The 17,584-nt window shown below is 50.9% G+C and overlaps 1 protein-coding gene across 7 annotated transcripts in view; it reads left to right on the top strand.

Moving 5' to 3' along the window:
- Positions 1-17,584, top strand: part of SIPA1L3 (signal induced proliferation associated 1 like 3) — a 112,262-nt gene that overhangs the window by 29,428 nt on the left and 65,250 nt on the right. For 4 of the 7 annotated variants that reach the window (XM_075915493.1, XM_075915484.1, XM_075915486.1 and 1 more), the window contains exons 2-3: positions 12,759-12,854; positions 16,668-16,801. The exons of 1 other annotated variant lie outside the window; for it this stretch is intronic. The gene's annotated coding sequence lies outside the window, so the exon portion shown is untranslated. The remainder of the gene's footprint in view (positions 1-12,758; positions 12,855-16,667; positions 16,802-17,584) is intronic. 2 more of the 7 variants (XM_075915488.1, XM_075915489.1) reach the window with 1 other exon arrangement.

Here is a 17,584-nt window from a genome sequence, read left to right as displayed (position 1 = left end):
GGGTGCATGTCGGTCCGTACCGAAGGAATTTAGATGCCCTGACGATTGTTTCAGGTGTGTCACATGGTTACTGTGTAATGAATGGCAGCCAGTACTGATATCCACTGGTCGCCGAGACCTTCCCTGGGACCCCCCCTCTTCTTCAGGACCTGCAGGGTGAGGCAGCCAAACACCGCCAAATCCCCGCTCTGCTTCTGCCTTGGATAGCGCTGAAGAACTCCCCCAGAGTCCTAGCTATCTGTGCTGCGACTTCTGTCTCTCCTGGCAACTTCACTTGGAGACACTGCTAAGGCAAGAGGCTCTTGCGTCCCTTCCCACAGGCCTGAGCAGCACTGGGTGCCCCCTCCTGTACTTTATGGCCTCCCTCAACAGCCACACCAGGGCCTGTGGGCTGCCTAGCTGCTCCCATGGGGGCCATTATGCGAGAGACGTCTGCTTTCTCCCTGCTCAACGTCTCCCCCCCGACGAGTCTTTCGAGGAGCTGGAGGGTGGGCTGATGGGGGGACAACAATATGGAATCATAGGACTGGAGGGGAGCTGGAGAGGTCAAGTCCAGTCCCCTGCCCTCACGGCAGGACCCAGCACCTCCTTGTCCTTGCCAGGTGGGGCTGTGATGTCACCCCGCCTCCTCTGTCTGATGACTTAAAACAATTTCAGAAACTCACAAAATGGATTTCACGTTGGCTAAGTATGTAGCTCTGGCAGAAGCGTCTTTGTAAGTGCCTGCCATGCTAAGGGGTATGTTGTTGACAGCTTGTTGAAGTAGCACCCGGCCCTCCAACCAGGATGGGGACCCCAGTAAGCTGGGCTTTGTGAATATTTATACGTTCTGCCAGCAGCACTCTCCTGAGTGCTAGACCAGCTGAAAAAGTGGAGTGGAGAAGGGAAATGGAGGCAAAGAGAGACACTATGACTTGCCCGTGGTCACACAGCAAGCCAGTGGCTGAGCTGGGAGTAGAAGCCCAGTATCCTGTCCAGTATTTGGGACTGCCTCTGCTGGATACTTAAACACTACTGGAAAAGACTTGTTCGGTGTGCTACATCTTACTGTCTGGCTGGAACAACAGAGGCTCATACCAGTCCTCAGGCAAGTATTGTTAATTTCAGCCCTCGCTCGGACCCCTCTCCAGTCCCATTGACTGCAGAATTTGGCCGTGTGTGTGTGTGTGTGTCAGTCCGTTCCCCCCCACACACACACACAGTAGGGGAGCATAGATTCTGTTGTTTCACATGGCCACGGTGTTGTGAGGCCGCTGTTCAGATACCCAGAGATTCCCAAGAGGTTTTTCCAGTTTCCCCAGCACGTGTATGAGTGTGGCACTAGCAAATAAATAATTAATGCTCTTGTAAATCTTTTATGCTCGCTCCAGTTTATCAGGGAGTGTCTGCCCGAGAGTGTTGAAAGCTGCTCTGTTTCCATTAAATGTGTAGGTAGTGCTCTTGCTTGGAATAGTCATCTGGCTGGTAATGAGGCTGGGGGGGGGGGGTGTCTTCCCCGAGCGGGGCTCATGATTCTCTTGAAGCCAAGACAAGAGTTGACAGACACCACTGCTGAAAAAGGCTCCTTCCATCTTACCAGTCACGATGCAGGCAGGTGGAGGGTGAGTTTGGCATGGGCTAGGGTGGAGGGAGCAGTACTGCACAAAAATTAGTATGTGCGGGTGCAGTTCCCCTCTTTACCTGGTTGGGGACTGAGTGGAGATGAGCTTGCAAGTGCGGAGGCTCTGGGGAAGGAGGATAAACGAAGGGGGAAACCAGGCAGCATGAGGGCAGGTGGGTTGAGTCTGTGCTGTTTCCCCCCTGTGCCCTAAGCCCCTTAATGGCCACTTCATGTTTTAATATTGATGCAGGCCTCTAACCTGCTCATCACAATGAAGATTGCTCTGGCAGGTGGTACTTGCCTTTAGTGATCAAGGGGTTCTACTGTATTCCAGCGGCAGCTGTAATTACCTTCACTGTAGCGGCATCTTGCATGTGCTGCTGCTTTCTGAAGGGGAATTTGTGCTGGGAAAAGGATGGGGGGGGGGGCTTAATTTACTGACTGCATCCCCACCCTCCACCTTTCAGTTTGTTCCCAATGGAATCTGAGATTTGGGGCTAAATGGAAACCCAGTCCTCCATGGTGATTGTGTTGCTGGACACACAACTATTTATTCTCCTCTGAAGATGTGAGTTTTGCCCACGAAAGCTCATGGTGCTTGTATATTTTGTTAGTCCCTAAGGTGCTACGGGACCACTTGCTTTTTTGAAGTTACAGACTAATGCAGCGACCCCGCTGAGACTATTAATGCAGGAAGAAGGGTCTTTCCAAGGACAGGATGGTGAACTTGTGCTCATCCAGAAACTAGCATTCAGTTTTCACTTGCTAATAAACTATTCATTTTGGGCTCAAATGTTTTGTTTTCTAAATACGCATGCAGGGAAAATGGGAGTGACCCAGAATGTAGAGCTTTGGAATAAAAGGCTTCAAAGATACCAAGATGCTCAGCAATAAGATCTTTTAAAAAATGATAGGGAAATCTCTTGACAATCAAACAGCAGGGACGCTGTGATGTATTGTATATCTCTCTTGGTAACACAATTAATTGTTCCCCAGGCTATTGAGTTGCTGCACATAAGTGATAAAACAAGAACCCTGAGCCTGAATAAACAGGGAATGAAATTTGGATTAAATGTGTTCAATTCAGGCAATGCGCCATGTTACAGAATTTCAGAATTAATCTTGCAGATTGAAGCCCAGTGTCCTGTCTGCTAGATTGTACTGCCTGTAATGGATACTTAACAAACAAGGCTTGTGTGGTCTGCTACGCCTCACTGTCTGTCACGGGACAGCGACGTGAGTGGTCCCAGTCACACCTTAGCAGCTATTGAGCTAATTTCAGCCCTGACTCGAACCCCTTTGCCAGTCCCATTGACTGCAGAATTTGGCCTGTCGTATGTGCCCCTACAATTGGGGGGCTTAGATTCTGTTTCACATGAACCCGGTGTGGTGTGGCAGCTGCCAAGGACAGCAGATTTGTAGTGTTTCATCACAGACTTACACCACTTGGTATTTTTTACAACCTTAGCACGTCCATTAGTGCTAGTAGTACAGCTTCCTGGTTTTCTGAAGTAATGAGACCATTACAGTTAGGCAGGACATTAATCTGTGTGTATCTTCAGCTCGACAAATAGTGCACAGGGCATGGCCAGCATTCCAGCCTTAACTCTGTTTGGTTTTATCGCAGCTGTCACACTGCCTAAGCACCCTTTGTATAACATGTGCTCGATAATCTGAAGTAGAGAGCTTTCCAGCTTTGGTTCTTGACACCAGAGAGGGAGCTCAGACAGGGTTGTCCCCATTTTAGAGACATGGGGAACTGATGCGCAGAGCTGAAGTGGCTTTCCTGGCAAAGCTCTTAGGCCAAGATTTGGTGCTTACCCACAAGCTGTTTGACAGAGCCAGCTGGGAAGTGCCTCCAACTTCCCTGGGGCTAGTAGGATTGCTTTACTTAATTTGTTCCCCTCCGTTGGATGCCAGTGGAGTACAGTTGCTCCATGTCCACTTTCACGTGCATGGGCCATGTCTTCCCTGTTACTCAGTGTCTCGTGAAGGCCATTGGGGAGGTAATGAGCCAGTACGGCGTCTGCAGTGCCACCAGCGTGCAGAGCATCCAGCACAGACAGTGCTCTCTCTGTGTCTGAGGGGACCCAGGGTCTGGCCAAAGAGATGTCGCGAATTAAACTTGCAGAAGAGAAGGGTCTTTGGTGTTGGGATGGAAGACGCTCTGAGAAGTGAGAGGAAATCGTGAACTTCCCTTGATACTCTCCATCTTTCAGCGACAGTGCACAGCTTTGGAACCAGCTGGATTCAGCGCTACTCTCGACTGCTGAGTCTCAGTACCCAAGCACACACCTTCGTCCTTGACTAGACCTCCTGGCTAGGAACCCTAGCCATGGAGATCCCAGCTTCGAATGCACCTCTGCCTTCAGCATGCTGTGGGGTTCTGACCCTCATCTTACTAAGTTACGGAGGAACCCCTCTGCAACTGGGAGCCTGAAAGCCTTCACTCACATCACTCCAGAATAGCCAGCAGACTTCCCTAAGTAGCGGTTCTCAAATGTATTTGATAGCAGCCCCCTTCTTTGTAGTAATTTACACCCCCTCCCTTAGCCACACGCGTTCAGAATGAGCCATTTAAGCATCTACTCTGTATTTGAGGGAGTGAGTCTAAGAACTCCTCCTAAATGGTGAGAGCTAACACCACCCACTTCGGTAGGCAGCTTCCTCTTCTCATAACTTACCGCAAGGTAAAGGTTTGGCCAGGGCTGAGCAAAATACAGCGAGGGGCAGGATCCAGCCCGCCAAGCCACAGGGTCTGGCCTGCAGCCCACCCTGCCAGGACCCTCAGGCACATTAATCGCAGGGACTGCTGCATTTAACAGCCCTGCCTTTCTCTGTTCTGCAGGGAGGGGGAGGCTTCCTGCGATCTCCCCAGCCCAATCCTCAGCTCCTATTGGCGGAAAGAACCAGCCAATCGGAGCTGAGAGATTTGACTGGAGAGACTGGGGCATCCGGAGCTGAGAGCCATGTGGAGGGGGCGGCCTGTATTTTCAAGTGGGCTGGGGCCCTCCTAGCCAGCGCCTGCCTCTGGTATCCCAACCCCTCCTGCACCCCAACTTCCTCCCCCCAGTCACCATCCAAATCCTCTGCACCCCCTGCCCCAGGTGACAACTCCCTCCCAGACCCTCTACCCCCTCCTTGCACCCCTGACCTCGGTCACAACCCCCTCCTCCACTCAAACACCCTTGGAGACCCCACACCATCTCCTGAACCCCAATTCCTTACCCCTGCATCCTTCTGCACCCAACCTCCGCCCTAGATCCCACATCTCCCTCCACAGAAAAGTACGGCCCTTGACCACTTACCAAAATCTTGGAGTGTCCCCCCTCCAAAAATTATTGCTCGCCCTGGGTTTGGCTGTGCCAGGAAAAAGGGCTGTGCCTAGAATGGGATTGCTTCTCATAAACCCGTACAGAAGAGAGACAGAATCCTCAGCCCCCAGCCTCCCACCGCCCCATACACCCTTTAGGGTGGGTGGGGATGAAGCTGCTCCCACCTCCTTCTCCTGGATTCATACTGGAACATTGCTGGCTGTTGTCCTTTGTCAGGGTAGGAGGGGAAAGTGCACAGTTTGCTGCATTCTGCACACTCCCTGGGGAGCGCAGGCGGCAGAAAACCTTGACCTGCTCAAGCCAGGGGATATGCCCCTCTCCCCTGGCTGTGCCTGCTGGTGCTGCAGTGGCCATGGAGAGGTGCTTCTCACCTGGGCCCAAGCTGCTGCAGTGAGAGGGCTGGGATTGTTCCTCTCTCCCGGGACAGCCTGCACCCCCAGCCGCTCCTCCCCAGCCCCTCTCGGAGCAGTGATTGAAATGAAGCGTGGCCGCTTTCATTTTATTTTCCAAAAAACACAAATTGAGGTAAGGACCGAGTGACACCGGGTAGATCTACTATAACACAGAGCTCTCCAGACACCCATCTCAGAAGGCACCGCCACCGCCCGTAGCAGCAGAGAAGAAGAAAGTGTAGCAACAGCATATCCCCCCCCCCCCCCCCGAATACATTCTGCATAAACACACACTTGGGGGCGGGGGGAATCTCCCTGTTTGAGAACTTGTGCTCTAAGGCGGTGTCTTGCCCATTACATTGTGCTCTTCTCTGGAATTCTGTGGCTGTAGGAACAGCAGTGCTTCCAGCTTGGAGCCTTGCCATTGGTTTGCTTGGCAGCTAAAATCACAGCGCTCAGAGTTGTTCTCTGGCAGTTATTTGTGTTTGTTTAGGTTTTGAACCACTTGGGGAAATAGAGCTGCTTTCCAGAAAGGTTGCTTCCTGCCTGGAAGTGAATGCATTTCCTCTAGAGCAGAGCCATGTGCAGGACTAGCGCAGATCCCTGCGGCGGGTCGGGATCCCGGGGGTCCTGTAGGACCTGCTGACAAATAGAGGGGGCAGGATTAAAGAATAGTTCCTTGCCAATGCCCCATTCCAGCCGACGTGCAGAAGATGCCTTGGTGGAAGTAGGAGGGTTAGGAGACTTGGTGATACTGCAACCTAGGCTTTGTCTACACTCCCAAGTTTTGTCAGCCAGACCTATGTGACTGCAAGTAGTCCTGTGGCACCTTAGACGCTAACAGAATATATAAAGAGCTTTAGAGCTTTTGCGGGCAAAACCCACTTCCTCAGATAAGTTTGACTCAAGCTCATCTGAGGAAGTGGGTTTTGCCCGCGAAAATTCATCTCTCTCTCTGTCTCAAAGTTTTTCCTGCCGGGTGACAGAATGACACCATCATGTCATCAGCATCAATAGGCTCTCTCAGGTTGTGAAAGTGGCCAGGGAGAGGAGGGGTAAGTGAGTGTAGCGAGCTGAAGTCGCAGCCCCCCAGTGATACTGGATATATATTTTTGTTAGTCTCTAAGGTGCCACAGGACTGCCAGTTGTTTTAAAGTTACAGACTAACTCTGCCGCTCTGCTGAGACTTTCAAACTCACGTGGACACCCCGAAGTCAACACACACACATTTGGAAAAGATTGTTCACATGGGCCCCCTCTGGAAACAGATCGGCTGCGTCTAGACTGGCAAGTTTTTCCGCAAAAGCAGTTGCTTTTGCGGAAAAACTTGCCAGCTGTCTACACTGGCCGCTTGAATTTCCGCAAGAAAACTGACTTCCTACTGTCTGAAATCAGTGCTTCCTGTGGAAATACTATGCTGCTCCTGTTCGGGCAAAAGTCCTTTTGCGCAAAACTTTTGCGCAAAAGGGCCAGTGTAGACAGCTCAGATTTGTTTTGCGCAAAAAAGCCCCGATCACGAAAATGGAGACTGGGGCTTTTTTGAGCAAAAGCGTCTGTGCCAATCTAGGTGCTCTTTTCCGCAAATGCTTTTAACGGAAAACTTTTCAGTTAAAAGCATTTATGGAAAATCATGCCAGTCTAGACGTAGCCATCACGTCCACGGCGGGGCACAGATCAGAGACGCTGTGGGTATGGGGTGAGGGTTCTCCCAGGGATGGTTAGCTGAGCCCGGAGTAGGTGAGGAAGTGGGATACCAGGAGGAAACTCTAGGAGGAGGGTTTCTGAGGGGAGTCCTTCCAATCCCGACTGAGAGCAGGACAGTTGGCTAGTTATCTTGCAGCGGTACATGAACGCAAGAAGCCTGGGAAACAAAAGGAAGAATTGGGAGTCCTGACATGATGAAGTGGGGTCAGGAGCCCGTGGCAGCAGCCCCAGCCCCAGGGTCGGTACCCTCCTGCCGCTCATGGCGGCAGCCCCGCAACCAGGGTTGGATCCCACTTAGTTGGTTATCCAGTTAGGTTAACCTAATGTTTAACATTTAACCACTTAACTGATCAGGATTTTATGGCCCTGTTACTAGGTTCTCTTCCATGACTAAGAGCACTGTCACGGATGGGTACAAACTGTTCAGGAAGGAGAGAAAAGGCAGAGGAGTTGCACTGTATGTAGGAGCAGCATGATTGCTCAGCGCTTGTTGGGTTAAGATTAGAAGTGCATATGTAACTGCCACTGGGCGGGTTTGAACCTGGGACCTCAGTGTAGGAGCCTCTACAGCTTGAGCTATGAAGCCAGCTGGCTCTCAGCTTAGGCTATAGAGCTCCTTTGTTTTTCTCTCCTGCTGTACATGGCCAACGTGCCACTACATGGGACACTGAACCACACTAGGTGTGTGGGTTACATGAGCAGCAAGGGTGATGCCGCGGCGGGGATCTCCTGCAGACACTCGGACCAGGAGAACAAGGTAGACAAGGCTTCCTTTGGACAAGGAACAAGTTTCCAGGAGAGGCCGGAATTCTCCTGGGGGGACTTGACTCTGATGTCTGCTGGAAGAGCAGTGCAGCTGGGCACAGGCAATCCAGGAAGCTTTCGGAGAGCTTGGGAACAGCTTCCTGGAGCAAGTGCTGGAGGAACCAGCGAGGGGCCATGCTCCTCTTGACCTGCTGCTCACCAAGGGCAGAACTGGTGGGGGACGTAGACGTGGGTGGCAGCCTGGGCAGCAGCGCCCATGAGATGGTTGAGGTCAGACCCCTGACAAAAGGAGAGCAGCAGTTCACTGCCCTGGGCGTGAGACAAGCAGGCAGACCTCTCGGTGCTGAGGGTGAGGCGGGAAACGGTGCAAGTGCTGCAGGCTTGTCGCTTTGCCCTGCTCTCCAGGCAGCTCTCACGTGTGCCGCTGTGGTCCCTGCACAAGTGATCGCGGACAGTGCCCTAGAGTGGGGGAAGGGACACAGCTGCGGAACCTGCAGCAAGTCCCTCAAGGAAACTTTCCTAGAGCTCTCCTGGGACCCTTCCAGTGCCCTGCCCCTCCGTACCGACTAGCTATCCAGGGCAATGTCCAGCTCACGGAAACCCAGCCAGCCTCCCACTGCTCTGGGCCCTAAACCCACCTCTGCACGACGCAGACCACAGCAGCGTATCCTCTGTCTCCTCTGCTCCCCAGAGAGCAGCTGCTGAGGCTGGCTGGGCACCTCAGGAAAGGCCGACCGCTCCAGGCTGCATCAGGCAATCCCCTCGGGAGCTCCACATCCTCCTAACGCCACCTTTCCTCAAGAACTGTGTCCTTGCAAGGGTACAAAAGGGGACTATCCCAAAATATCTACAGGGCTCTTGGCAGCGGAGGGAGGGGGGTTGCTACCAGGGATAGCATCCAGCTCCTTACAGAAACCAGAGCACCGTTTTGCTTCCCTCCCTGGTGGTACAACTGCCTCAGCTCCCTTATCGCTCTGCACCGCAGCATGTCCCAATGATAGTCCTTTTTGCACCAGCCTTGAGAAATGTATCCATGTGTCCTATTCCAGTTTGTATGGGCCAAGCACAGCTGGGACGGAACAGGCACCTCTCCCCATCCACTGATCAGACCCAACAGCTCTGTGGTGGCCCAGGCTTGGTGTGATAGCCAGCCAAGGCCACCTGGGAAGACTCCATGAGCCCTCGCCATGGGGAGCCAGCAAGCAGGAAGTGGAATTTAACATTCCTGGGGCTTGCAAGGGAAAGGGTGGCTTGTTTACTTGGCTGCAGAGCAGTGGAGTTCAAACCGCTCACCAGAGCGGTCTGGATTAAGGATGTTAAGTATTGTGTAATTGACTAATCGATTAGTCGATAGGGTGGTGCTGCCCCTTTGAAACGCCACTGCAGCGTTTCAAACCAGTAGTGCCACACAGAGGCCGGGGTCAGCTGGGGAGTCCCCAGCTGATCTTGGGCTCCAAGCGGCACTGCCGCTTTGAAATGTTGCCCACAGAATTAAAAGCGGCAGCACCGCACGGAGCAGCTGACCCCAGGCTCCATGTGGCGCTGCCGCTTTGAAGTCCTCTCCCTCTTCTCCCTTGCTGCCTCCATCTGATAGAGCCGACTATCCTGTCAGCTATCGAATAAGCATTTGTTTGTCGGATAGTTAACTCATCCTTAACATCCCTAGTCTGGATGGGCTTTGTGGGGCCCTTCCTGGAGCCTATATAAAGTGAGGTAAGCAGGTGTGGTGTCTACACTGACTCTTTGATAATAAAGAAATGGGAAAAAACAAATGTGTCCCGTAGGGGTGGAAGGAGTTCATTGCTGAGATTTTTGGGAGAAGTGTCCAGTTTCATCACAGTGTGTATGCCTTCACTGTTTTGGTGCCAAAAGACAAAATTGGCGAAAAAATTGGTAGTGTAGAAAAAGCCTTAGTCTTAGGAGGGAGGGATAGCTCAGTGGTTTGAGCATTGGCCTGCTAAACCCAGGGTTGTGAGTTCAATCCTTGTGGAGGCCATTTAGGGAGATGGGGCAAAAATTTGTCAGGGATGGTACTTGGTCCTGCTGTGAAGGCAGGGGGCTGGACTTGATGACCTTTCAAGGTCCCTTCCAGTTCTAGGAGATAGGCAATCCCCATTAATTTATAATTTATCTAACAGAGCCAGCAAACGGTCACGGGTGGAATGAATAGTCACCTCTTTCTGCCTGTAATGAGAGAATATTTTCATTGCACCTTTTCCTCCACTTGCGTGTTTAGATTTTGCTTTTTATCAATTAATGTCAATGCCGCTCTGCTTAGTATAAGGCACAATAAAAGTCTAGAGGCAGACAATAGGGGCAAAAGTTCTCCTGAATCTCAGGTTTGATTGCAGGGATGTGCTTATCTAATAGAGCTGCTTTGAAATAAAGATGCTGCCAATTCTAGGTTTCATTTGCTGCTGTTTTTGTGGCAGGTCATGTGCCTGCAGAATACCATTCAGGTGTGCCAGGGTCATTACAGAGAGGCCTATTGGGTTTCCCCTCTTTTCTTTAAAGTCTTTAAAGTGCTACATAGTCCTGCATTTTGCTTCAGCTACACCAGACTAACATGGCTACATTTCTATTACCCTCTTTTCTAGTCAGCTCTCGTCCATTTGGCCCTTTACATCAGTTAATCTTATAAGTGATTGATATTTGACTAATGGTTTTTTTCTTTATGCATGATGGAAACTGTGGGAACACCTGGTAGCTGGGGTCTCCCAAAGTATTCCTCCACCATTCATGTTTCATCTGAAGCATGAAATCTGGGTACATTGAATTTGCTTTCACTTGTATTAAAGAATTCCTGACTCCTGGCTCTCTGAAAGGTTTGTGTAGGATTACGCTGTTCTGACAGTCTAAATGGCAGAAAGAGTATCTGAAACGGGTTGTGCATTTCATAGGCACACAGCAGTGTTGCCTTGACCAACATTGATGCCTTTTTAGAATAAATATAGCCATTAAAGAAGGTTGTTTCCTGGTCCAGACTATGGTTGTGGAGGCTTTAGTGGCAACTGTGTAATTGATGAATCGATTAGTTGATAGGGAGGCTTTAGTGGCAATAATAAGTTAGGCCGACTAGTTCTGGTCTTGAATATTTCTTGAAAAAGGTACTTGGCATTGTAAATCTCTGCATGTTTTTATTTCCTAAGGTGCTTCTGGGGTGGCACGTGATGTAGTTCTTAAATCAGAAGCCCTGCTAAAAAAATCACCTTTTCAGATGGCAAGTCAGTGTTTAACTAAAAAAGTTTAAAATACGGCGCATGTAAAAATGCTGTTGCGCTCCTGAGACACTGAAATCTCGTAGGCTGTTGCAGTTCTTATTTCTAGGGGTTCAGCTACAGAGCTGGTTGATTGCAGCTGATCTCTCAGCTGTATATAGAGGAGTGTGTGTTTCACCTTGGAATCTAGCACTTGCCTTTCCTCCTAGCTGCTGTGCTGTGAACCAAGATGTGGGAGTCAGTAATTATGAGGAAATAGAGTTGAAAATGGGACTTGTTTATCCGTAATCATTAACAGATCGTCAGGCCTCGCCCTCTGGTGAATACCTTTCAGGCTGCAGTTAAGCACATTGCCTCCTAATGATCTTTTGATCTTTTGATCTGAGGAAGTGGGTCTGGCCCACGAAAGCTCATCATCTAATAAACCATCTTGTTAGTCTTTAAAGTGCTACATTGTCCTGCATTTTGCTTCAACTACCCCAGACTAACACAGCTACATTTCTATCACTATTCTGCCTCCTAATGGGTTTCCTACCTCTGATAGGAACCCTAGTCCACTCTCGAGAACAGGCAAGGCAGCCCCCTTAACTCCTCTCTGCTGCGCCAGTCGGTCTAGTTTCAGGTCTTCGTGGAGTGTCTGGTACAGGGCGCAAGGGTGCTTGCAACAGGAATGTAAAATCCCGTTTAATTGGTTAACTAGTTAAACATATTTTGAAACTGGTTAACCAATGAAAGGGGAGGGCGGGGAGAAGGTAACTTCAGCTGGACCAGAGTACCCCTATCTGCAGTGGTGGAGCAGCCCCCTGCCCATGGTGTGGCCCCCTCCCCCCCACAGTTAACCAGTTAAACATTCACATTCCTGCTTTGGAAGCTCCTTGTGGAAAGGGGGAGCTGCAGGCCCCAGCGCACGTTCCTCTCACTCTGTCCTTGTGTACACCCCCTGGGCGGCAGGCCTCCGTGTCCCAGCTCGCACCTTTGCTCAGGGGACGCTGGGCCACTCTCAGTGTGACATGGAGGCTCGAATGGCTCGGAACGGAGGGCAGGCTGTGGAGAGCTCTGGGTGAATGTCTGTGCTCCTTGCGAAGCTCCAAGTGGTCCTGTTGGCAGTAACGCCGTAGCAGGGAGCAGAGCCTGCGATGTGCTTCCTTCAGTAGAGCGAGGTCGCTGTGGGAGCCTGTTTCAGCAAAACCAGGGAGTCTCGTGGCACTTGAAAGATGAATACATTTACTAGGGTATTAGAGCGTGAGCTTTCCTGAGCTACACCTCAAACTTGCTCACACCCTTTGCAAACAATGAGGCTACTTCTGAAAGTAGCGCCACCATAGCATTCCTGGTCCAATCCTCAGCGTATCATGCACGACCGGGCCCTAAATCTTTTAGCCTTTAGTTCCCGGGCGGGGAACCTTTTTTGGGTTGGGGGCTGCTGACCACAGAAAAAAATCGGTCGGGGGCCGCACACAAGTGAGAAGGAAAAAGAAGAAAACCCTGGTCCGACTGAGAAGGAGGGTGACACTCCCCACATGCCCCTCGCACACGAGAGCCTGGGGGCCCAGGCTAGTAGATTTTGTGTGCTCCAGCCCCACAGGAGAAGTGGCCGGGGGGCTGGAGCGCTAGCACAGTCTTCCTAATGCTAGAGGGGAGTTCCAACCCTTGGGGCCAGATCCAGGCAAGCCGGGGGCTGCATCCGGGCCTTAGGTTCCCCACCCCCGCTTTAGTTTATATAAATTCCCTCTGTCTCTTTCAGAAGTTTGCCATGGCTCATCTTCTCCTGAGAGAGCTGGAGTTTTGAAGACCGCGTTCCTGAGGCCGTGGGAACAACATGCTACAGGAAGCCATATTTGTATGTACTGCTAAGGCCCTTTCTCTCCCCTCTCTAGTGTAAACTCCTCTGCAGCTGTATCACAGGAGACTAAAGAATGGAATGCAGGTGGCTTTCAGCTGCCTGTAGTGAAAGGCCTAGCCCAGTGGAGAGCACTGTGGATGTGAAGTTTTGATCAGGTTTATGGAATGACCCATGGTCTCCGAGCCTGGGCCTGGGGCGTGGGCCATGATCTCCCCTCAAATGCCTGAAGGATTCCAGCCCCTGCCGCTCTGGCTCTGTTTAGGGAAGATCCTTGCTTGGGCTTGCATCCAAAGCTTTTAGGGGGTCAGTGCACATGAGTCCAACTTCCAGGGAGAATAAATATAAAGCTTCACACTCAGGTATTGAAACATGACGCTGCTGTGGGGCAAGATGATTTTGATAACTTTTAACCAGCTTTGTGTAGGCCTTAATTGGCAGGTAAGCGGAGTCAGAGTTAATATTTTCCCTCCAGAGTTTTAACTGCTGTTCAAACAGGATTACAATGGGAAGGTGTTACAAGATGGTTATAATACGTTCAGGCTATGTCTACACTGGCATGAATTTCCGGAAATGCTTAAAACGGAACAGTTTTCCGTTATAAGTATTTCCGGAAAAAGAGCGTCTACATTGGCAGGATGCTTTTCTGGAAAAGCCCTTTTTCCGGAAAAGTGTCCGTGGCCAATATAGACGCGCTTTTCCAGAAAAAAGCCCCGATCGTCATTTTCGCGATTGGGGCTTTTTTCCAGAAAAGACTACTGTGCTGTCTACACTGGCCTTTTTCTGGAACAGTTTTCCGGAAAAAGGACTTTTGCCCGAGCGGGAGCAGCATAGTTTTTCCAGAAAAGCAACTTATTTCATACAGTAAATCGGCAGTGCTTTTCCGGAAATTCAAGGGGCCAGTGTAGACAGCTCGCAGCTTATTCCGGAAAAGCGGCTGATTTTCCAGAATAAGTGGCCCAGTGTAGACACAGCCTCAGGCTATGCTTATTCTTTGCTTTGTTAGACTTGAATCCTAGATCAGAGTGCTGGAAACAAGAACTCCTGGGTTCTGTTGCTGGCAATTCTACTGACTCACTGCAGGAACTTGAGCCGGCTACTTTGACCCATTTCTTCAAAAGGTGGCCTGTGATTTTTTTTTTCTTTTGGTTCCCACCTTGGCGCGTTATCAATGAATTTTTTCAGAAGTGCTGAGTGTCCTGTATCTCCAAGCTGAGGTCAGTTGTTGTACAGCAGCAGCATTGCACCAGCTTCTCCTGGGGGAATTTTGTGTCCCTGCATGTGTGCAGAATTCATGCCCCTCACAGATTTCTTTGCTTTCCCGCAGAAAAACAACTTCGGATGGGGAAGCAAAGGGAAGCCACGAGAGCGGTCATGAGTCCCTCCCCAGCAGTGCAGGCAGATTGGTTTGAGTGCCCAGAGCAGCTGGCAGAGACGTAAAATCATTGTCAGAGCAGGGGCAGGGCAGTCATGTGTGTCAGACACACACTGTGCCTGGGTTGTTTTTGAGGAAGTAGGTGTAGTGTAGGCTCTGTCCCCACAGGCAGAGCAGAATGTAGCAGCCTGCCTGCTTGATGAATTGTTCCCACTGTTCTTAGTGAATTCCCCCAGGAGCATAAAATGGGTGTAAAAATGTTAAGGCTGCTTTATGTTTGTAAAGGAGCCTTACTGTAAAGGACAGTGTGGCCTGAGAGATGCTTTGGGTACTTTAGTGATTAGGTCTGGTCTGATTGTTGGACTGAAAAGAATTCAGTGTGGTCCCTGAGCTGTTAGCTACTGACCATCCTGGAGACAGTCAGCGTCAGCATAGATTGTGCGTTTGAGGGCCCAACGTTTGCTCTTCGTTGCGCTCAGGGTCACATCACAGGCATGGCTGCAGAGAATTGTGACTAATACCTACCAGGAAAGGTCCATATTTGCTGTGTTACAGTTAGTCACAGGGAATTGGGGGTTGCCTCCAGTGTCCCCAGACCCATTCTCTGCCCATTGCATGTCGTTTAAATAAATTACCAGAATAACTGAAACCAACGCAACTGTGCTATTTTAGGAACTGAAATAGGGAGAATTTTGCAGAATGTTTCATTTTGGGGGTTCATTGCTCGGGGGGGATTCTGCATTCCGTGAAGGACAGCAAAGTGAAATTAACCAGTGCCGCTGAAATCCCAGTGAGCATAGATTTTGGTTACAGCCGAGTATCCTGCATGGAAATCCTCATGTGACGAGCCCAGAACTCCGCAGCCGAGCATCTGCCATCCAGGCCGGGGGAGAGGGAGCATGCAAAGCGCGCTGTCTCCAGGCAGCAGACTTGCCTTTGTGTCTAATTGGTAGTGTTTCTCTGGGAGCCTGGAATTTGGTTTTGATTTGGTTTTGCTCATTGAGTTGACTGGTGTCCTTGTTTTGCTGAGTTCAGAAGCGCCCCACTGGCCAGTGACCAACGGGGCTCTTCTGTATGCATTGTCTCGCTGCTTTCAGCAGTAACCCAGCATTGTGCTTTTGCTCACAGTGTGGGAACTGTGAAGAAACGCTATTCCTGACCGCCCAGGTTCCCGCGCAGCGCTGCCCAGTAGGGAGCCCAAGGGGAAGGCACTTGCTTGCAGGCTTGGGAAGTGGACCTGCCCAGAGCATGTTCGTGATGGGTGGAAAAGAAGGGGGTTTGCTCTTTAGCTGACAGGAGCCAGCCATGCTGCTGGAGGCATCTGCCTTGCTTCAGTTTTGACTTTGTTGTACGTTGCGTCCTTTACCCTTGTGTTAAGCTGTGTGCAGTTCTGCAAAGGGGCTGCCGCTTGCGTTTCACGTGAGTTCATTTTCCGACTCCGGGTGAAGCCAAACGCTGCCTTGTCTCTTTCCCTGGAGGATCTGGAGGATACTTACTTGTCCTGGGTGATGTTTCAGGCCCAGCTCTGAATTCCTGCCAGTTGCGCTCCAGGCTGTTGTGGGTGGTTTGTGTGTAAATTGTGTAGCGCAGGTGTTGCTAGCGGAAAGCCAGTAGAATATGACCTTATTGAAAGGGACCAAAGTCATTCCTCTCAATTGCTCTTTTTGAATGAAAGGCAACATGTATTATTTGTATTACAGTAGCGCGGAAGGGCAGAGTCCCATTATGCTAAGCACTGAACAGATCTGCTTGAAGAGCATTTAACCAGACCAGGCAGACGAAGGATTACTGTCCCCATTTTGCAGAGGGGTAGCAAGCACAGAGAGTCAATGATAAGAGATAGTCTTGGATTGTGTTAGCGTCCCCTGTGAAATCAGACGTTTGCTGCAGGAGGTAATCAAAGGGTTTTCTCTCCTTCCCCCTCAACCTTACGATAACCATAGTTTAATAGTTGTATTACAATAATACTGGAGACTACTAGGACAACACTAGAGCTGGGAGTAGAACCCGGGATTATGTGTGCACAGTTTACAGATGCTGAGGGTGGATGCTACTGGTGCTGGAAAGGTTCGCATGCCATTTTCTCCCCAGTTTTACTGGGTTTAATGGCTGGCCCGGGTAGTTCTGAGAGAACAGAATCGAGTGACCAGGACACCAAAATCTGCTCCCATGTCACTGTTAACTCTCCCCATCGTTCCATTTCTGTGCACTGTTTTAATCCAGCGTTGTCACTCTTGTTTCCTGTGCTGGGCAGTTAATCCTCAGACTTCAGCAGCTGAGTAAGGAGCACTGCCTCTGCTGGCAAAAGGAAACCGCTGTTTCCATCTCTTGCCTTAACTGTTCTTTAAAAAAAAAAAAAAAAATTGGCAAGGATCTCTTGTCCATGTGAACCGGAGCCGGGAGATGCAGCAGCTGCCACTCTGAATCTTTCTTCACAGATGCAGCGAGTCTGGCTGGGTCTTTTAGGAAGATAGGGAGCTCTGGAGACAGCCACGCAGCTCCGAGTCTCTAAAACGGAGGGAGATAAAATGTCACGACCCTCCTGCTAACATGCCAAGCAGCTGAATCAGAGGTACGTTGCCTGGGTGCTGGAGGGGTTTTACAGACTTACGTTGATCTGCTCATAGGGAGTAGGTTGGAATCGCAGCCTGGCTTCCTGGTCCAGTGGCACAGCATTTCTCGGAGTTGCCAGGGCTGCCGGCCTTATCCCCTAGCCTCCCTCCTTTCCACATCTTAGCTGGGATTTTCAAAGGCACGGAGGAGTTAGGCACTGGCTGCATGGGTTTTAAGGCCAGAAGGGATCGCCCTGCTCTTTTAGTCTGCCCGCTGGGTAGCACAGGTCAGCGAAATGGAAACCCCCCCTGCCCGCCATGCTCCGTGCTATAGAGAATTCCTCCCTGTGCTTGGTCCGTGAGGCTTCCTCCTGGCTTGTGCGTGCGTGCAGAGCTGACTTGTCCCGTTGCTTGGTTTGCTGTTTCTCTAGGTCTGGGTGTGGCGCTTATTGGTCCTGGCAGGCCAAGCTATCAAAAAGCACGGGTGGGTTCCTCTGTGGTGGGGCCGGTACAGGATGACATCTGGGCCCAGTGTTAGCAGTGGGCAATGCAGCGGAGTGGCGCTTGGCCTGCATTGCAGGAGCATTGGAGCACGTCCCGCGGGCTGCAGGGAGACAGCGCAGCAGCCAAAGGAGTAAAATATCCCCCTGTTCCCCCTCCCCCAGAGCAGCTTGCTGTGCCATGGCCAGCAGGGAGCCCGGAGCCCTGTCACCAGGGTAGGTCTTGCCTTGCTGTGTCCAGGGATGTTGCTCTTACATTGCACGGCAGTGGGGAACCCTCGCGTGCCTGCACCTTTCTCTGCC

Source organism: Pelodiscus sinensis, unplaced genomic scaffold, assembly GCF_049634645.1.
Source record: "Pelodiscus sinensis isolate JC-2024 unplaced genomic scaffold, ASM4963464v1 ctg34, whole genome shotgun sequence".
Classification (NCBI taxonomy): Eukaryota; Metazoa; Chordata; order Testudines; family Trionychidae; genus Pelodiscus; species Pelodiscus sinensis.
This window is presented reverse-complemented; position numbering and strand designations above follow the sequence as displayed.